Source organism: Aedes aegypti, chromosome 2, assembly GCF_002204515.2.
Source record: "Aedes aegypti strain LVP_AGWG chromosome 2, AaegL5.0 Primary Assembly, whole genome shotgun sequence".
Taxonomy (NCBI): Eukaryota; Metazoa; Arthropoda; class Insecta; order Diptera; family Culicidae; genus Aedes; species Aedes aegypti.
In genome coordinates, this window is record NC_035108.1 from 31,007,147 (window position 1) to 31,028,081 (window position 20,935).

The 20,935-nt window shown below is 36.9% G+C and overlaps 1 protein-coding gene across 4 annotated transcripts in view; it reads right to left on the minus strand.

Moving 5' to 3' along the window:
- The window catches only part of LOC5574099 (cAMP-dependent protein kinase type I regulatory subunit), a 191,073-nt gene that overhangs the window by 102,749 nt on the left and 67,389 nt on the right, over positions 1–20,935 (minus strand). Inside the window, exon 1 of one of the 4 annotated variants that reach the window (XM_021840410.1) lies at positions 14,793–14,995. The exons of the other annotated variants lie outside the window; for them this stretch is intronic. The gene's annotated coding sequence lies outside the window, so the exon portion shown is untranslated. Of the gene's footprint in view, positions 1–14,792; positions 14,996–20,935 lie in introns of those variants that run through there. 4 annotated transcript variants of the gene reach the window in all.

Here is a 20,935-nt window from a genome sequence, read left to right on the forward strand (position 1 = left end):
TAACAACAATAGCTCTAAGGCTCTGTCTCGATCCCTTTTTGGCACAACAAATAAGGAGCTGCATGGACGTCATACGGCCTCGCTTGGATCCTTGGCGGCGGCTGCGGTAAGAGAGGTCAGGAAGAACTACGAAGTCAAACGTTGGGAAAATTATTCAAATGGCACTTCTATGAACACGCAAAGCAAATATCCTAGCCCGGCATGCGAGCCTGAGCCTTCCCCGACTACCATTCCCAGCAGAAGAGGCAAGTTTAACAGGTCGTTATGGGTTTATTTTCCTTCGTCTTTTCGTCTGACGCCGAATATAGCTTAGCTACCTTCATAATTCACGGTGATGGGTAACATGGATGGGTTTGGTGACACTGGCTTATAAACAGTAGGGCCCGTATGTGGGACATTCGTGAAGATGACTGGATTAGGAAAGTAACACGAGTGATAAAAGGATACGACTTTATTACAGGCGAGACATGTTGATTTCAGGTGGAGCACACATTTCTAGTGCGTTAATTTCATACATTGAGATGAATTATTTAAGCAACGCAAGTATGAAACATGAAGATTCACAATATTTAAGTTTTATGCTAGGAGCATGTCCTGAAATTTTAAATCAATTCTATTTCCACTAGGCATACAAATCTAGGTTTTCAATATCATATGGCTTTTCAGTGCTTCAGTTGTTGAAATTGTCTTTTTTCTAAAAATGTTATTATGATCAACTTCAAACCGTTATTGTTAAAGTGAAACATCTCGGAATCCAAAGATAGCCGGCACAATGGCCGACTTGTGCCCCTACTCACGTTTTAATAGGCACTAAACTGGAGAAATAGTTGGCAAACGTTTCTGATCTTCTTATTTTAAGCTTTCTGCTAGTGCACAAAGCCCAAATAAGAAGTGCACTGTTGTTGGATGCTTTCATCGTAAGATTTGTGCCTTTGAAGTTTTATTGCAATCTTCGAAGATGATTCAAAACTGGTACACCTTAAGCAAAACCATTATTGAAAGCGCGAGAAAAATTAGAAAAATTTCCTACACCTCATAACAGTCACATAACACCCAAAACGTCAGCCCCCATTGATGAATGTTGGAATCAAATCCCTAGGGATAGAACACTTCTTTATTCTGTTCCGGGAAGGAGCTGTCTGCAAAACTTGATTTATGTTCGTCTTATGCGATCTGAGAGGGAGTGGCAACTAGAGCTTCCCCAAGTAAATTTCCTAGGAAGTTTCTTCTCTTTATGACGAAAAAATTCACAAACTTTGTTCAAAACCACCCCCACACCGACTGTGCTTTTTACACGGCAACAGCAAAGTTGCAAACATAGTGATAGGTGCTTCTTTGGACTGTGTTACAGTAACCATGACGCCAAAACCGCCAATAGCCTCTAAAAGTAGCAAACTGCAAAGCTGGGTGCGCTACATGTGATGCTTCTTCCATCAGGTTGGATGCATTTTCTCATTTTGTAAGTACGGTTGAAGAACTCGGATTATAACTCTTTTATCATTTTGACTCGAACTTTGAACATAATTCGTAAACTAAAAACTATTTTTTACCAGTTTCAACGCTGGATTACTGAATCGTTTGTATAACAAGTTATCCACATTAAAAAGCTTTGATAATAATTTCAAGCTCTGTTCGGAAAATGAGTTATGGCGGGAATTTGAGGCAAAACGGAATATATAAGGAATGTTATGAAAATATAAGGATTAATAAAAAAATAGATATAAGCAGTAGTTTAATGCATTTAACATTAAAAAGGAGCAATAAGAAATTTTAAACAAGGAATGCAACGAAAAAAAAGACAAATGTCAAAAGAAGACTATAGAGATTGTAAAGCCACTAAAAGGGAGAATATATAACAAGAGCTTCACCTGATAGAAGAGTTGATATTCAATGACCCTATCTGAAAACTCATCTAAAACCTCATTGAGATTGGCACAATTTGTTGTACACCTCCAGGTTTCTGGCTCGGAAACAATTACATAACTTGGAAACGGCTCATTGAACACTGGGAGCAATTTCCCATTTGCGATATAATGTGCCACCAAACGAAATGGTCCATGCTGTAATGTTGACAAACGAACGAAACGATCCATATTTATGATCCCTACTGCCGAATGCTACAAGCGGAAGCAACAAAAAGATAAAATCTGGTTGCGGCACGTATGGTTTGTTTCAATTCAAGACCTATCGAGAGGAAACATTTCCTTGCAAATTTTGGGGTTACCCAACGGATTCTTGAGAGTTTTCAGTAGATTTTTTTGCGGAATCCTGAAGGTTTTTATCAATATCTTGTGAGATTTCAGTAGAATCTCGAGAGCTCAGAGCGGCCACAGTGGAATCTGTGAATTCCTAATAGCATTTCCAATGGTATATTTAGAAATCTCAGCAAAACATTTGATTTCCTAATCCCAAAACTACTACCACAAATCTCAGCTTTTTCGGCAATCGCTGGATCTCGGGAATCTAGGGATGAATATTTATAGCGTTTGCCAGTGAATTAACAGCGATATTTTCATAATAAGTCTCTTGTAGATTCCTAGTGATATCAAGCATGTTTCAGCAGAGTTTCTGATATATATATATAAGAATATAGAGGATTCTAAGCATAATCCTAGCGAGGTCCTCAAGATGGGCTAACATTTTAGGATGAGTAACGCCACTACCCCGAAAACACAATTGAAAAATAAACACCACGAAGAAGTCCAAATACCGGTGATCACGCAGCTGTTCAGAAATACCATATTGAGGGTTATGGGTTCGAATTCCTCCGTTGGCGGATCTTATGCATTAAACATTTCCTTGACCTTGAAGGGGGTTAAACATGTTGTGGGTGGTTGTCATCAAAATGTTACAGCCCATACAAAATATGTAGAATTTCCATACAAAAAATGGAAATTTTTGGCGTTATGAAAATGAATGAACACTTGAACTGCGAAAGTGCCCAAGTGCGAAAGTTTATCAGCACAGGCCTAGCTGACATATAAAATAAGGACAAATATATGATGAACATTTTACCGACGAAATTTACGCGCTATTAGTTACCAGTTTTCATTAGAGACGCATTTTTGCCCGTAAAACAAGATACTGCACTGTATCTCATACTACTCGAGGTAATGGCTCATTCGGGGTAATGGCGTTAGCGGTAATGGGACGTATAAATCTAATTTCTAAGCGATGGCATGTAGCTTTTTTGGCATAAACTGGATTGTACGTGTCCAGCGAACATGTTCGAGTAGAAAAATAAATTTTGGATTACACTCTAAATTTAGTTTACTGAAAACTTACGAAAAACCATACATTTTCGTCTTGCTTGCCTCTAAATCAATATTCAAAGCAATTAAATATATTTTTTGCGGCATGAATTCGCTTTTAGAAATTCAATGATTATGTTTGGGAACAAATAGTAATTTTCGATACATTCAAAATTTCATCTGCTAAAAAACTATGGGAATACTTATTTTATTATAACTATTTACCTCTCTTATTAATGTTCGAATCCTCTGAGAAGAATCTCAATAGAGAAACTTAAAAGTAGATGGAGTACCCTGTACTTTTTAGTGGAGTAACTTACGAGTAACTGACACTGAAAAAGACGGATTTCACGCCAACTCGACACGCGATTGGCAGCACCCCTTCAGAATTCAATGAAACTTTCTGGGTGTGAAGACTATGTGAAACTAAGATACTTTACATACTTTGTTTTTTCAAAATCGATCTAGACTAACATTTGGAAAGGGTCAAAGTTTTTTTTTTTACTTTTTTTATAAACCCGTATAACTCGAAAACGGTAAGACCTACAAAAAAGTGTTGTATAGAGAATGTCGTGAAATTTCCTGACGTTTTAGAGAAAAATATTGAAAAAATAAAAAAACATTTTCTACACCGAAAAAACAATGATTCAAAACTTTAAAGTCGGTTTAAAAAAACGGCCATTTCAGATTTTGATCATCCTTAAGCAAAAAGTTTCGTAATTAAATTTACTAAAAGTCGTTCATACATTGCAAATTGGGCATATTTTAGGGAAAAAAGTTTTTCTAACAACGAATTTTTTAAGTCCAAATTTTTTTTTTATATTTTTTATTTCGTTTTAAATAGTCTAGTATGCTCATATTTTGAAGTGATAAATGAGTTTTAATCACAAAATTGATTATATTTGTTTTATTGGGAGTAGTTAAAAGAAATAAAACGGAATTATACAGAGTTTTTTTTAATTAAATACAATTGATCTCGCACCAAACCGCTTATGAGAAAATGAACTCCGTCTAACAATCCGATGGGTTTTTAATGGTTGGAAAGGTATCACAATAATATTTTATTTCTTATTTGGTCAAAGCCAATCTTAACAGGTGTCTGGAAAGGGTCAATATTATGCTTATAAAAAAATTCGTGGTTTTTTTTATCATGCATCATTATTTTTATTATTGCTATATATCCTAAAACGTAGTATCTGCACATGAATATTTACATTATTTTTGGGCTTTACTGAATAAATTGAATATTTTTGATCCATCCTCTGAATTGGTATACCGTTTGGCTGCAATTTGTGTATCACTAATAGGCATAAAACAATGATATTTTTGGGTACCAGGGACAGTTTTAACCTTATCAAACAATTCCATCAATTCCTCTGACATTTTAACATACTGTTCATTAGATATATAACAGAAATTTAATTTGGTGATACATGTATCAGTTTGTTTCACTGCCCAGTCGAATAGTTCTCGCGGAGTTGCGATTGTGTTTCCATAGTCTTTTGCAAGACTTGCGCTTTTGCCATTCGCTTGAGAGTGCCACCAATAGCGTCACAGTGGCCTTTGCCGTCGTTTTTTTCTTAGGCGGACTTCTGTGGAGCCTGATCACTAAGCGACATGACTCACAAATATGCATAGTTTCATCAAGCTGATGACTATATCCCATAGCACGTATGTGTTCGATCATTGTTGGTGACAAGTTTCGCAACTGGCTACGCCTGCACTAAGGATTGTTTATACCGGCGCAACATCTCGAAATTTTAATGCGCGATAAATCTTGTTGATCCATCTTTAACTTCTTTTCACAAATGACTTAGATAAAATGAAAAGAGTTTTATTGACATCAAGCTTAAATAGTTATATGCATAGGTAGAACAACAATTATAAGTTAAATATCTATCTTTCTATACACTCACGCGGTGATTGTTGAGTAACTCAGGTCGTTAACGGACATTTTAGGTAGATAACAATACAAACATTATTTCTTATTCATCTGGCTTGTAACGCAGGTACGTTTAGTAGTATTTTCTAGAAGAAAATTTAATGGGGTATGGATCAGGTTGTTCCTTTTCAATGTTTGCAATCTTTCGAACCATAAAAATCCGTCGAATTGTTAGACGGAGTTGATTTTCTCATAGGCAAAGGCGAAATCCATAGATTGCCTTCATTTAAAAAACATAATCACTGCATAATTTCGTTTTTTAACTATTCTCAATAAAAAAAATACAATTTATTTCTGATTCAAACTCATTTATCATTTGAAAACACGATCATATTTGACGGTTTAGAACAAAATCTTTGAAAAAAAAAATCAGTTTTGGACTTGAAAAATTCGTTGTTAGAAAAACTTTTTTCCCTTAGATATGCCCAATTTGCAATGTATGGACGACTTTTAGTAAATTTAATTACGAAACTTTTTGCTTAAGGATGATCAAAATCTGAAATGGCCGTTTTTTTTTTTAATCGACTTTAAAGTTTTGAATTTTTTTCAGTGTAGAAAATGTGTTTTTATTTTTTCAATATTTTTCTCTAAAACGTCAGGAAATTTCACGACAGTTCCCCATACAACACTTTTTTGTAGGTCTTACCGTTTTCGAGTTATACGGGTTTATGAAAGAAGTAAAAAAAAAAACTTTGACCCTTTCCAAATGTTAGTATAGATCGATTTTGAAAAAAACAAAGTATGTAAAGTATCTTAGTTTCACATAGTCTTCACACCCAGAAAGTTTCATTGAATTCTGAAGGGGTGCTGCCAATCCCTTTGTCGAGTTGGCGTGAAATCCGTCAAATGACTGTAAGTGGTAGCCGAAATACGCGTATCTGTCAAAGATAAGCATTTAGGAGCGGAATTAAAAGGTACAGGGTACTCCATTTACTTTTAAGTTTCTCCTCCCAACTATTTACCTTTAAATCGAGTTTCAAAGCGTTGGCATTTATTTTCTCTACATAAATTTGATTGTGCAGAAACAATATATATATTTGAGCAGAAATATTAAATTTGGGATAACACTTAAAATTTCTATTAAAAACATTTTGAACCTGATTGCCAGTAAAAATAATTAAAAGCAACTACATATACGCAACTTAGATGAAGAAGCTTAGTGTACATTTTTGGGAAGTTTTTGAAAGAAAAAAAAACTAAGCAAAACCCTATTTTCTACAACTATTTTGCCCGATTTTGTTATTATTGTTATGTTTTAATCAACGCTGCCTTGCCAATAGGTTTTCATTGAATAACTTTTTTCACAAGCGTCGGATTATTTCGCGGTCTTCGGCAATATTCTTCATCGTAAAAATACCTATGGAGGTCCGTGTTCAGAATTTTTATAGAGGTCACTCTGGCGATTTTTCTTTGCAAAAGTAAGTTTTCCCATAGTAAATCCCATACAAACTTTGAACGGCTGGCGCTAAAATATAGTTTCTCCGATTGAGCTGAAATTTTGCACAGTTGTTATGGGACCTAAAAGCAATCCAAAAAGTGGACTGGAGCGAGAATCTAAATTTTGTCCCACACTAATGGACATCTTAGCATAAACAGTAATTTTAGATTACACTCAAAATATATTTAACTGACAATCTCATAAAAAAACATTCTTTTCAAGCCTGTAAATCAAAATTCAAAGCGATGAAACATGTTTTGTTTTTAGAAATAAACATTTTCATGAGGTTTTCGTAGCTTTTAAAGTAAAATAAATTTGGGGAGTAGTAAACAAACACGTTCAAAAATCTTTTATATAAAAAATACATGTCATCGCTTTAAATTTGGAAATATAAACAAACAGGTTTGAAAAATTGTGATTTTCGTAATTAAAAGAAATTCGGATAGGGATTCTCTTAGCTTTTTAAGTTGTTAATATGTTAAATGTAATCCAAAATGTGTATTTTATCTTAAACTTGATCACTTGATTTCAACTAGAAATTTTATTCTTTCCTAATAGAAATCGACAATTTTTAGCGAATTTTAGCATAATTTCAGCAAAATGTGGGGATTTCTAGGGCGATATTAGAGTTCCCAACATACTACAGAAATATGAGCCTATCGATGCTATAAAACGTTTGATTTTTACTGTGCGCTCTGTTTTCAAGTTTCCAATGAGAGAGAGCGACCCTGAGCTGGTCCAATTTTATTCTTAATGAGTATATTTTTTTATGTTTTCAAAGCCATATTTTAAAGTAAATTGACAGAACCTTTTTCAAACTGTTTGTAATTTTATATCCATGCTAACTTTTTTTGCTGATTTCATGTGTTTATTTTCCTGAATCACTCCAGATTTTCACAATTATGTATATAATGACAATAAAGCTTACAAGATTCCTTTCGTAGTATCAGTCAAGAATTCTAATTTTGTCTTTTCTTCGAACAAATTATTAGTTGTAAAATCGTTTCAGTTCAATGAGGCAATTGTACAATTGAGCTTTAACTATCTCTTCTGTCTGTCGGAAAACATAAAACATAACATAAAGATTTTGTATGTTTTTAATTCTAGTAGGTTTGCAACAAAGATTTTTTGTTTGAAATCATTAAAAACTGAAACGATTTGGCTGTCATAAAGTTGACATTACAAAAACAACACGAAAGTAAATTTAATGGGCTCTTATGTAAAAGTGGTATAAAAAAAATACTTTGTTTTAGTTCTATTAATTACATAATTGATATTATAAATATAATTTGTACATCTACCTTATTCTTTCTAGTAAATATTACATCAACTGTTGCCACATTTGTGCATCAGTGAATGAACACCGGCCGCATCGTTAAAATCTCCACGGTATATGAGACCAAGGATAACGAGCAGCCAAATCATAATCATCTCACGTATCATGCGTTATTAAAGGGTCTTTCGTTCGTTCCAGCCCAATGAGTGTGGGTGTTTATTTTGCCAATTCTTAAGAAACGCTCCCGTGCACAACGCACGCAAAAATGTAACTATGTATCTCTGTTTGCTCATCGATCTTCGGCCACTTGGAAAACAACAACACGTGTGCCTGTTCAATATGTTTGATATTTTTCTCAATTTTCAACTGATTTCGATGGAAATTTGGCATAACTCAAGAAACTCAACACTTGAAGAAACTTCTGCATGACTTCGTGTTATATTTGAAATACGATCATTCATATTATTTCATCTAAATTTAGGCAATCATATGTCATAATTAATTCAACCATACATTTAGCTGGTTTAACCGTTTCATTAAGAATAATTCAATCATGTACAAGATTCGATGTATCCTCAGATATGATTGGTCACGTATTATTGTGCCGGATATACGAATGTAAAATTGACAACTTTGGCAGCAAAAGCTCTCAGTTAGTATTGTGAAAGTGCACTAGAACAATCAGCTGAGAATCAGGCTATGTCGCAGTGGGGACGTAATTACATGTAGAAAAAGTTTAAAATAGAGCGAAGAAAATCATCTAGCTTGCAAAAACTGTCGAAGGAAATGTTGTATATGACAAAGATTCTCTTCGATTAACGGAAAACATATATTACAAAAATGTTGTACATGACAAATATTCTCTCCGAATAGCGGAAAACATATATTACAAGCGAATCCAACAACTTTTGTTGAATTGATTGGACACCAAGGAATCTACATTTCATATTTGATGTCATTCAATCATTAAAAATATATCTTCAAGTTCAACTAAACTCATTCTAAACACTCCTTCCCAATCAAAATAGAAGACTAGATAAGAAGAAAACAACTCAAATTATGTTCAGTTCGTCAGATGACAAAGTGGAGAAATACCACCCATCTGGAAACGCTATTTAAAGCAATAGAAACTTTTGAGCAAGAAACCTTGAAATTTATTTCTATTGGTCCTTCTGTCGCCATCTCCGGGCGTATCGGATTCCATTGCTCGTCAATCCGTCTAGGAAAAAGTTTTCTTCACACCCACATCATATGTACCTACATACATGGTTTGGCGATACGGTTGGTTGATTGCCGGAGTTTGACCTTGTGACAGGTGCTTAAATAGGATGGATATACGGGATGCTGGCTGGATACAGTTGGAACTTTTGGAATTCAGCCAGTCACAAACAAGGACCGTCCAGTGATGATTCCCTTGCGGGACCGGAGCGAATTATTGTGTCGACTTGTCACTGGCATTTATTCGTTAGTCACAGGTGTGTCCTTTACCACATTATAATGTTGCTGGAAGTTGGATGGAAACAGAACACAAGTTTTAATTGCCATCCAGCTAATTTGTTTCACTTCATTAGTCGTACGCTGTCATAACTTATTTGGAATTGTTTCCCAGCTAATTAAATGTTGAGAGACGACGAATTTTATTCAAAATTTTCCTTTGAAACAATGGTCAAGTCAAAGAATGAACTTTCATTTCAAAATTTTTAGAATTCGAATTTTCACGGTTTAAATACTTCTCAGGAGTGGATTTCCATCACATAAAAACAATTCTCACAAAATCACAACGCCTCCAGGGAAAATCCACCGCTAGGCAAATTGTCATGCTATCAAACAGACATCACCCCGGTAAGTGATGGAGCGCGAATTCCCGGAAATTCGAATACAAATTTGAATAGCTTTTATTTGACTTCGCAACTGGAAAACCAGAAGGGAAACCCCAGTGGGATTACTACCGCAGGAGTAGCGACAAGAAATGAAATTTGAATAAATCACCCGTTTTTCACCAACCGAGGCAGCACCCGACTGATTGTGTTATGCAAATATCTGTTCTAGTAGGGATTCTAGCTAAGTTGCACCAAATCTAGTCGCATCAGTTCTTTGATAGTATTTTTAGTATCAGTACGTAACGTAAAATAGTAACTCTTGAGGATTCTGAAGATTTCCGAGTTTGAATCTCGGTTTGGTATAAGCAAGTTTTTTTTTTAATTTTAAATTATTTCGATTCAACCTGACACGTAAAACTCCGTGTCTAGCACACCACATATAGGTAAGCAAGAAGAATATCATTTGCGTTTGCTGCCCATAAAAGCATAACTGTCCTATATGGATTTTCGAACCAACACATTTTTTCGTCGCAACGTTCATGTTTTAATGTATTGCAATTTTAGGGAAAACTTTCCGTTTTACGGTTCAACGAAAAGCTACCGCAGCTGTCACATCACTGATTTGCATTGGTAAATCATCAGTAGGCTTCAATGATACCTTGGATACCGTCTTGATGACCGTTGTTTATTGCTATTTTTCATAGCGTTTTCTCTTTCAAGCATACTATGATTGAACTGTTTGCTTCAATGATAGAATGATTTCGAAGCCTGCGGTAGAACTTTGACAGCTGCGGTAGAACTCTGCGGATACCGTAAACTGGAAATTTTTCTTAACAACCGTAATATACTCTACTATGTATACTGCCGTTCTACGCATATTTGTCCCGCGGTCCATAAGGTGTACATAGAACATGGGACACGTAGGCGTAGAAGGGCAGTATATAAATATTGACAAATATTTACTAACTATGTATATAAATATTGACACTGTTTGAAAATGTTGTGGAAAAATATGAAGTTGGCGCAGTCCCTTATTAAAAAATAAAGGCATAACAGTCTCTACATGAATTTTCAACCCAAATAGCAACTGCAAAACATGAATTGCGTTCAAGTTTATATTTTTTGCTAACCAATACAAGCAAAATGAGTTATCTGTCCGGTTGTGTTGAATGAACATCGCAAGTAGAAATGTATTATAAAATTATGATCATTTGTATGAGAAGATAAACTTCAAACTTTAAGCGCTATTTTCTCAATGCCTACTTTTTCCATATGGGACAGTTATGCCTTTATGTACAGTTTGATAGCTGTTAATAAAAAGAAAGCGTAAAATTGGATTGTGCGATATTTGCCAAAAAACCATTCGCCAGAAAACTATTCGCCAGAATGACATCTGCCAGAAAACCATTCGCCAGAATGTACCATTTACCAGAAAACCATTTGCCAGAATGTACCATTCGCCAGAAAGTACCATTCCCCAGAATTATTTTTCTTGTCGATTTTGATCAATTAATGTATGGTGAAATATCTCGGAATCCAAAGATGGCCGTCACAATATTCGACTTGTGTCACTTTTCACATCTCCAAGAGCACTAAATTGAACTAGTAGTATGGTAACAATCTCGTTATTCTCATTTTAAGCTGTCTGCTACTGCACAGAGTGGAGACAATATAACACTGTTATTCTACAGCTACCCGTTAGAGCTCAGAGCGGTACAAGGAAAAAAGGAGCATGAAGAGGCAGTAATTGCTCAGGCGCAAGAAGCTATGGAACAGAACAACATGCGACGGTTCTACGAGTCCGTAAATGGTGTGCGGAGAAAAACAGCGCCGTCTCCTGCCATGTGCAACGACCGCGAAGGAAACTTGCTGACGAATAAAACAAAGGTGGCCGCCAGGTGGAAAGAGTACTTCGAGTCATTGTTGAACGGAGATAATAGAAGTGGATCTGGTAGCACAATTCAAATCCATGACGATGGACAGGCTGTGGAACCTCCAACGCTAGATGAGGTAAAAAAAAGCTATCAATGGGCTGAAGAACAACAAGGCTGCTGGGAATGACGAGCTCCCGGCCGAACTTCTCAAACACGGAAGTGAGCAGCTGAACGAACTCCTTCACCGTATCATTTCGAGGGTATGGGAGGAAAAACAAATGCCTACTAGTTGGTTGGAAGGTCTCATTTCCCCTTTGTATAAGAAAGGGGTGGTCCATTAATTACATAAGGGTTTATGGGGGGAGGGGGGGTTGAAGATTTCTTACGTGCCATACAAATTATTTTTGATTTTCACACAAAAAATCTTACCATGGGGGAGGGGGGGTCAAAAAACCGCCAAAATTGTCTTACATAATTAATGGACAGCCCCAAAGGGCATCGACTGGAGTGCGCCAATTACCGAGGGACAACACTCCTTAATTCAGCGTACAAAATCATGCCTGGAATTCTGTTCAACAGATTGAGACAGTATGAGAAGTCCTTTGTCGGCGAATACCAAGCTGGTTTTCGAGAGGGCCGATCAACGACCGATCAAATGTTTACCCTGCGTTAAATCCTAGATAAATTCGGAGAATACAACTTGCAGACTCATCATCTGTTTGTAGATTTCAAAGCAGCGTACGATCCAGTGAAGAGAAACGAATTGTGGTAAACTATGTCCGAACATGGCTTTCCGGCGAAGCTGATTAGACTGATTCATGCAACGCTCGATGGATCGAAATCAAGTGTGCGGGTGGTGGACGAGATTTCGTCAACGTTCGTAACCTTAGATGGATTAGAACGGGGTGACGCTCTTTCTAACTTGCTGTTTAACATAGCGCTCGAAGGTGCTATCAGGAGAGCCGGTGTGCAGAGAAGCGGTACCATTATCACACGTACTCATATGCTCCTTGGCTTTGCGGACGATATCGACATCATCGGGATTGAAAAATTAACCAATACTGAACCACTTGCACCAGTGTTGGTTATGCATTCAATTATGGAGGAATTTCATTATGAACTATTCGAGAAATGACAAAATTATCATTGAAAAAAAGAAAAAAACAAATTTGCTCCTGGAAAAACAAACAACTGTCAAATTAAGTTACATATACGAATAGTATGTAATTTCAGGAGCTAATGTTATAACTAATTCGACCAAACAAGTAGCAAATTCAGTTACCTTACTCGGGAATAACGAAACATGGAATTGAGGCGAAGTAAGCCAGCTTGAGCTTGAGCTTGAGCTTGATTGGCCGCCCGTGGATGCACTCCAGTATCGCCAGATCAGCTGCACTTACACAAGGAACCAACCGAATGACTGCTTGGGACTAACAGGCATCCTCAGTGTATAAGTGCTGGTGATCTTCTATTTTTAGGCAACAATTGCACCTGCCACGTCAGAATGCAGACCAATGAGGGGAAGGGGGAGGAATTGATGATGCATTGAACTGACTCCCACGTAGACCGTATATTCCACTGCATCCACGTCAGTTCATGCGGGAGTGTATGGATTGGGGGAAAGGCATGGCAGAGAGGTTTGCTTTTGTGGTTAGCAGACTGCCTATGTATCAGGCGTAAGAAAGGCGTGCGCGTGGAAGTAGGAAGCGTTAGGGAAACGGTTTCTTGTCCGTCTCTGGTTCTAGCGTTTGCTATGAACGAATAGTTTGAGTGTGATATATTTAGAATGGAAGATAGAAGCAAGTGAGAGATATACAACTACAAAGTACGAGGAAGAGACGGGCCTGGGATTGAACCCATGACCTTCTGCATATGAAGCAGAAGCGGTAGCCATCAGACCACCAACCCCGTCAGGAATTGAGGCGAAGTAAGCCATCATTAAAATTTGTATTCGATTGTTGCTCATTGATCCACGCGTCCGAAGTAATAAAAATTGATTGGTTTTGCACTGACATGTAATAAGTGATAAAAATTAGTATCCAAACGCTATATTTTCATCAAATAATTAAATTTTGTGGGCTTCATGGACGTGCGGTTAGTGTTACTAAGTTGTTGTTTAGCCGCATCATGTCAAGGAGTATGGGTTCGATTCCCGCTTCAGTCCGGAAAACTTTTCGTTAGGAAAGTATTTCGACTGTGCCACTGGGCGTTGCATGCTAGTCCGTTGTGTAGTGTGGTGCTTCCTTCAAAGGACAAATCGTCCACTGGAAGCATTAAGGTGTCGGTATTTTAATACCTCAAGTTCTGGTGGTCAAAATTGGATGAAATTTGAATGACGAACTATAAATAACTTTTGAATTTGTTTATCGGCATATCGGTCTATTTTGCTCGAAGTAAGAGGGAGCATGGAGAAGAAAGCAATGAATACTAGATGGATAGGTACCGTAAGGGAACGGCGAGAGAAATTGGACTAGCTGTTGAAGAGGATATTATATTATATACGCAACGATATTACACAAAATTTGTATTATGGAATGATTAGAAGAGAATGTTTCATAGAAAACTATAACGATACCACCATCCGTTTGATTTAAAATTCGTGAAAACTCTAAACCAAGGATTTTTCCAGTTGACACCACAATCAATACTCTTAACAGGCTCAAGGTTTCATCGTCAACAAAATCATATCACTGACACCGATTATTGCACGCTTCAGCAATTTTGAATATCCATCTCACATGGATACCATCGTAGGATATAAAATAAATACAAACCGCATTATTGTGAGGCGTAATGCTCGGTGCTGTCAAATGCTATGTAGCTCTTTCTGTATATGTAGCATATGATCAAAAAAATCATGCTCGTGTTTCGTTATGATACCTTCGAAGCGCAATTGCAATACGTGTTTCAAAAACTTATCGATGAAAGTTTTATATAATTATCATTGCATAAATAATGTGTGATAGTTACAAAACATTTACGGATTAGTAAGTTAATTATGTTAGGCATTCTGAATGCGCAAACTATGTTCTAAATATGTATTTTTATTACTCCCATGTGCCCTAAGCTACAACCACCCTCTGTCCATAATAGCAATGTTTATGGGAAGCCAAACGCCACAAAGTCTAATAGGCACAAAGTTAGTATGCTGCATCATCACAATATTGGCACATCTCCGCAAGCATATTTACGTTACTGCGAATGGGTCTGCATCATAAATTAGTAAGTCCAGCCCATGCGGCGCACCACCAAACTATTAGCAGTCAACACAACTCTTATTTCCCTGAAGCTTTCGATTGTATAACACACTCTATCACTATCACTTCAGGATTCTTTGCAAACTGAACTTGAAAGTGCGACTACCAGTCGACCAGCATACGCAAGCTCTAATTGAATACTGAAAGTGAGAATAATCCTTGTTACACAGCGTTCGCTGCTGGTTGGAACCAACCACAGGATATTAAGCCCAACATAAGTGGACACTCACACTAACTCATGATAAAGCGAGCCAGACTTCAATGGGAACGTGCCGCTCACAGATCCTTTCATTCAGTATCAGCACAGACAAACAGATATAACACTTAAAAAAAACCATCGCCCAGTTTAAACCATTATCATCTGGTGAGCATGTTGCACGAAATATTGCAGATGGCGGTAGTGTAAAACGACAAATACGAAGAAAAACGATACGACCGCCTCTGGGTGTGCGTTTTGAAACATAGCACATTTGAAATTATCGTTATATGAGTGGTCGATGGAAATTCCCTCAGTGTTACCTCTGTTTGTCTGTGGTATAAGTCTGCCGATGTAAATCGGCTTCAAATATAGTGTTAAAGTTCATTTGTAGTTTTAAACATACTCTAATAATCCCTCCCAAAGTTTAATATAAAAAAGTGTAGTTCAAATATTCTCCGAAAATGGGGCGCACCAACCCACGCTTGCATTTCCTCCTCCCCCCAGGATGAAGGATTCTCCAATCTCCGCATCGATTGGCGCCCTCTGAAAACCGGTGTGCGGCATTCGGCAATTGTCGTCGGCCTTCAGGTACATACATCGGCACAGGTGCCGTGAATTTCACGGTCAGTTTCTATGCTGGCAAATACCTACAGTTGGACGGTGTGACGCACATGGTTTCTATAGCGGTGGATGTCCTTTGGGTGGCAGAGATTACTTACACACACATAAATGGCTGATGAGATGAAGAGGCGTTCTGCTCTCGGAGATGACGGAGAACAGTGGGCTCATTGGATGGGAAATTCGGTTGGAATGTTAAACACAGTTAAAGATACATACCTGGAATGAAACAGAGAATATAATTTGAATTAGGTTTTTGAATGGTAATAATTAACGTTTAACGTTGTATAGTAATAATAGACTTTAATTTATTACAAAAATATCCCCACTTTGTAAAAATTTTTCTCGCTTGAATATCGAATTCATGTTCTATTCTAACTAGGCTACCAAATGTTAGTGACGAATTCTTTGAACCTTCAAAATATAGTGATCGTAGAACGAACCGTTTGATATGGCGTTTTGAAAATACCAAAATGCTATCAATTTTCCATATTTCACAAGCTTTGGCGACAATAAGTGTCATACTAGTACTTTTTCTTTACTTAACTTGTTCACAGAAAACGTGTTATTGCATGTAGTACAATCACAGACAAACAGACGTCACACTCTCATCGCTGTCTATCGACCAACTTTTTAACGATCGATTCAAATATTGGGCTCGCGTCGTTTTTGTTCGTGTTTGACGTTTACACACTACCGCTACCTGTTGGTCCATCGGCCAACTACAGTGTTTTTAGCATTGGGCGTACATGATTTCGCGACTATGATTTTGATCGACATTTGTTCTAAGTGTTACGTCTGTTTCTCTGTGGTACAATGTTACAAAGTAAAATGTCTACCGTGGATAAGAGTATCTGACATTGGGGAAGACTGCAGGTGGTAGTTGGAAAACGCGTATCTGACATTAGATAAGGGTAAAATTAAAAGGTACCAATCGAATCCTACTTATAATTTTCCTTGATTAGAAATTGTGCTGAGAGTTCAAAAATACGTAAAATAATTTATAAATTCCAATTCCAACAAAGCCAAATGACTGTAACTAAATTCATAACTAACTAAACTCTTCAGCAACCCACCAGCGCTACGGATTGGACAAAATTCAAACACAAACAGTTCGCCATATAAACATAAGCATTCATTATTAGTCAGAGAGCAAACGCCAAGCACGTGCTATTATCCACATGTAATAGTTGCTCTGTGCAAAATACCACAAGCGCTTGCAGAGAGAAAATCGCAACGTAAGAGTGACGACCTTCACAAGGATATATTTTTTCCAATTTGCTCACCAGGCATAAGAGAAATTCATGGATACAAACATACCGTGGACAAACAGGCAAATCGTGCGCTATACATACAAACCGTGAAACCGTTTCGGTGTGTTATTTCCCACGAGAGAGCTTACCAGTTTTGTTTATGCTTGGCTTTCGGTGTTTTCTGCAATACAAACAGATAGAGAACCGATGCGATGTAATGTACTACAACGGAAAGCACTTCGATGTAGCTACTAAAACAGTGACTGTAAAAGCAATTGAAAGCTTTCGTTGGCGAAGCTTCCGGCGAGCAACGGGTGTTGCAACATTTCAAACTGATAAGCTTTCGTCTATCTCTGGGAGCTTGCGATACAGTGAGTGACGATGATATTGATTCGGTTTGATGATACGGAATTTTTATCATCGTACAAACAGCAAGTAAAAATAGGTCCAAGATATATTTCTAAAATCTCAAAACCTTCTCTGGCTCAAAAGAACAGAAGGAATATCTACAGAAATTTTGTGAAGGTATTTATTATTTGAATTGAAATTATAATTATTCAAGAAATTCCACGAGAAGAAATATCTGGTAGAATCTCTGAAGTTACGTTTAATTTACAGTGGGGGGAGTGTACCAGTGCACTATGGTCCAGAAAGCAGTTTTACGCGGAAAGATGCATTTTGAGCTTTAGAATGAAACATTAGACGAAAACGGTCTTCTACAAAGTTGTTTGTATTAGTCAAGCCCTTTGTTTGGCGTTATTAAAAATTAGGGTGGACCGCATTTTCATAGAAATTGCGTAACTAACTTTCTTATTTGTAGAAATTATATTATATATGCTTCAGCAAAGTTGTAGACAAAAAAGTTTTTTTGTATCTCTTAAATTGACTGATTTAGAGCTTTTTTCCTACGGTGACATAGGGTGGTCCGAACAAAACTGGTTTTCTGGCTCTAGCGTTTTCAATTCAAATATCTCATCAAAGTAGTCTATGGAACACTTTTAGAGCTTTGAAAAATGCATAATTTGTGGAGTGAAGAAACTCGCTATCTCCTTTCGTTTGGGAGTTATTGTTGTTTTTCTCACAAAAACATGCCTACTTTGATTGTGAATATCTCTGATTGGGGCAAACATAAAAAATATCTTTTGACGGAATTCAAAAGACAAAATAAAATTGTATATTATATCAAAAAAATATAGATGTGTTATTTTTGTAACTCTTACAAAATGCCTTGAAAAACAAATGATTTTTATCACAAAACCTTCAATAACTTTTGAACTAAAATAGATATCAACAATCTTTTTGCATGTTAATTTGCATTTTGTTGAGTTCTAAAAGTCGTTCGTAGACTTCTTTGACGAGAAATCTGAAATAAGAAAGATAGGGCTGTAAAACTATTTTGAAGATTTTCATCGCAAAGAAAGTCCATATTAAGTTTATATTAAGTCCATATTAAGCACAAATGCAGTAATACCTCGATATAACGTAACCTCGATATAACGTAACCTCTTTATAACGTAACTCGATATAACGTAATTTTTACCTCGATATAACGTAACTTTTTTATGACCCCATTTATTTTTACAATTTTTATCAAAAACATGGTTTATGAACTGCTATAAACATTTTTCAAGATTCAAACACCAACCAATACTAAATCAAAGCAATTCAAGCGTTCACCACAGACAAACAGACGTAACACTTATAACAAATAGCGATCAAAATCATAGTCGAGAGAGCATGTAAGCCCAATGCTAAAATTGATGTATTTGGCCGGTAGATCAACAGATGGCGGTAGTGTGTAAACGTCCAACACGAACAAAAACTATGCGAGCGCTGCCGGTGGTGGACTGACCACCTACAATATATTTGAATCGACCGTTAAAAAGGTGGTCGATGGACAACGGTAAGAGTGTGACGTCTGTTTGTCTGTGCGTTTACTATCACTGAATACAGTCATAAATCGATATCGAAATTTTTCGACGGATTCTGAGGATGCCTCCAGATATTCCGACAATAATTGCTCCATGGACTTATCTTAAACTGTCCTGGTATTCATGTATAAACTTAAAACCTATTCTTAAAATAATTCCGACAGGGATATTCCAGAAATTCTACAAGTTGACCCGCCAGATATTCATGTGTTATTTCTCCAGGATACGAAGTGGATTCAACTTTGCATTCTACAAACAATTCCACATATGATACCTTATACTTTTCCGGAGTCTAGAAATTTTTAAAATAATTTAAACATTTTTTCATGAATTCTTCCAGCGACCTTTGAAAGAACAATCCAGTTATAATTCTTGGAATGCTCTACAAATTATTTAAAAAACCGTACAGGTATTCGTCCAAAAACCTGAAGAACAATTTTCTTGGCATTTCTCCACCAATTTAATTATGATTTTCTGCAGAACTTTTTACAAATATTTATGCAGAAACCATTCTATATACTACTTTAGGTTCTTCAAGGATTCTATGTGAAATGAAATCTTTCATTGATTCCAACACGAATTTCTAAAGAAAGATTCCAATGATTTCATTGGGTTCTTCAAGAAATTCTTGGAGACGATAAGTCTAGAAATTTTTCTATGGATTTTTTTATTACAAAAATATATTCAGAGATTCAAAAAACTGAGCATTCTCCTCCGAAGATCCTCCAGAAATCTCTCCTAAAATACTACCGAAAATTCACAACGTATTCGTTCAGAAACTTTCGCATGAAAAATTACTCGAAGATACAGGGGATAGGCAAAATGATTGAGATAGGCAAAATTTTGCCTAAATTCAAATGCTCATAACTTTATGAAAAATTGATGAAATTGGATGCATCTAGAAGCAGTCGACGGCAAATTTGGTCTACTTTCAGGAACTTGCTTGGCCATGCATATTGGCCACTGGACACCGGAGATGTTCCGGATTTTCCGAGGTCATGTCTAAATGTCATTTTTTCTGTCACTTGTATTTTTGTGCGGTGTAAAGTTGGATAGATGTTTACTGTTTTCCTAGAAACTAGAACTAATAGGAAGTTGAATGCCGCCGGACGCATCAAGATTGGTTGGAAATCTTCAGAAATATGACCATTTCCGTAAAATGGTTCCGGAAAACATGGTCAGTCATGTTTTTATTCCCAATTTTGTAAATACTATCCGGAACTATATCCAAGTGGGCATCAACCTTTAAAATGATGTTTCCAGCAGCATATTCAGAACCATTGGATGTATAGACCACTTTATAGAAGGTTCCAGGTGCCCTGGGGGAAGTGGTCAATTAGGAACATATCTGGAACCATATCAATATGGGCAATAAACTTCATGATTTTCAAAGGTTATGCTTTCCGAAGCATTTCCAGCACCACCGGCTGCCATGACGACTCTATAGTAGGTTCCAGGTGCCCCCGGGCATGTGGCCAATTCAAAACATGCCCGAAAACACATCAGTATGGGTATAAACATCAAGTTTTTTGAAGGCGATGCTACTAGAAGCATTTACAGTGCAACATATTTATATAACCACTGCACTGTGTAATAGTTTCCATGAGCCCTGGGGATGTGGTTATGTTCCGAATTGGCCACATCTCTAGGAGCCCATGGAATCTACTATAGAGTGGTTATTTAATCTTGTGATTCTGAAAATGCTCCACATCCTTCAAGTCACATGGATCCTACTGTTCATGGTAGAAGGTGATTCTTAACAGGTGAACGGCCAAATTGGCCAAATCCCCTGGGGCACCTGGAACCTACAATTAAATAGTCATGGCAGCCGGTGGTGCTGGAAATGCTTCGGATAGCATAAGCTTTGAAAACCATGAAGTTTAATGCCCATATTGATATGGGTCCAGATATGTTCCTAATTGACCACTTTCCCCAGGGCACCTGGAACCTTCTGTCGAGTGGTCTACGTATCTAATGGTTTTGAATATGCTGCTGGAAACATTATTTTTAAGGTTGATGCCCACTTGGATATAGTTCTGGTTAATATTTACATAATTGGAAATACACACATGACTG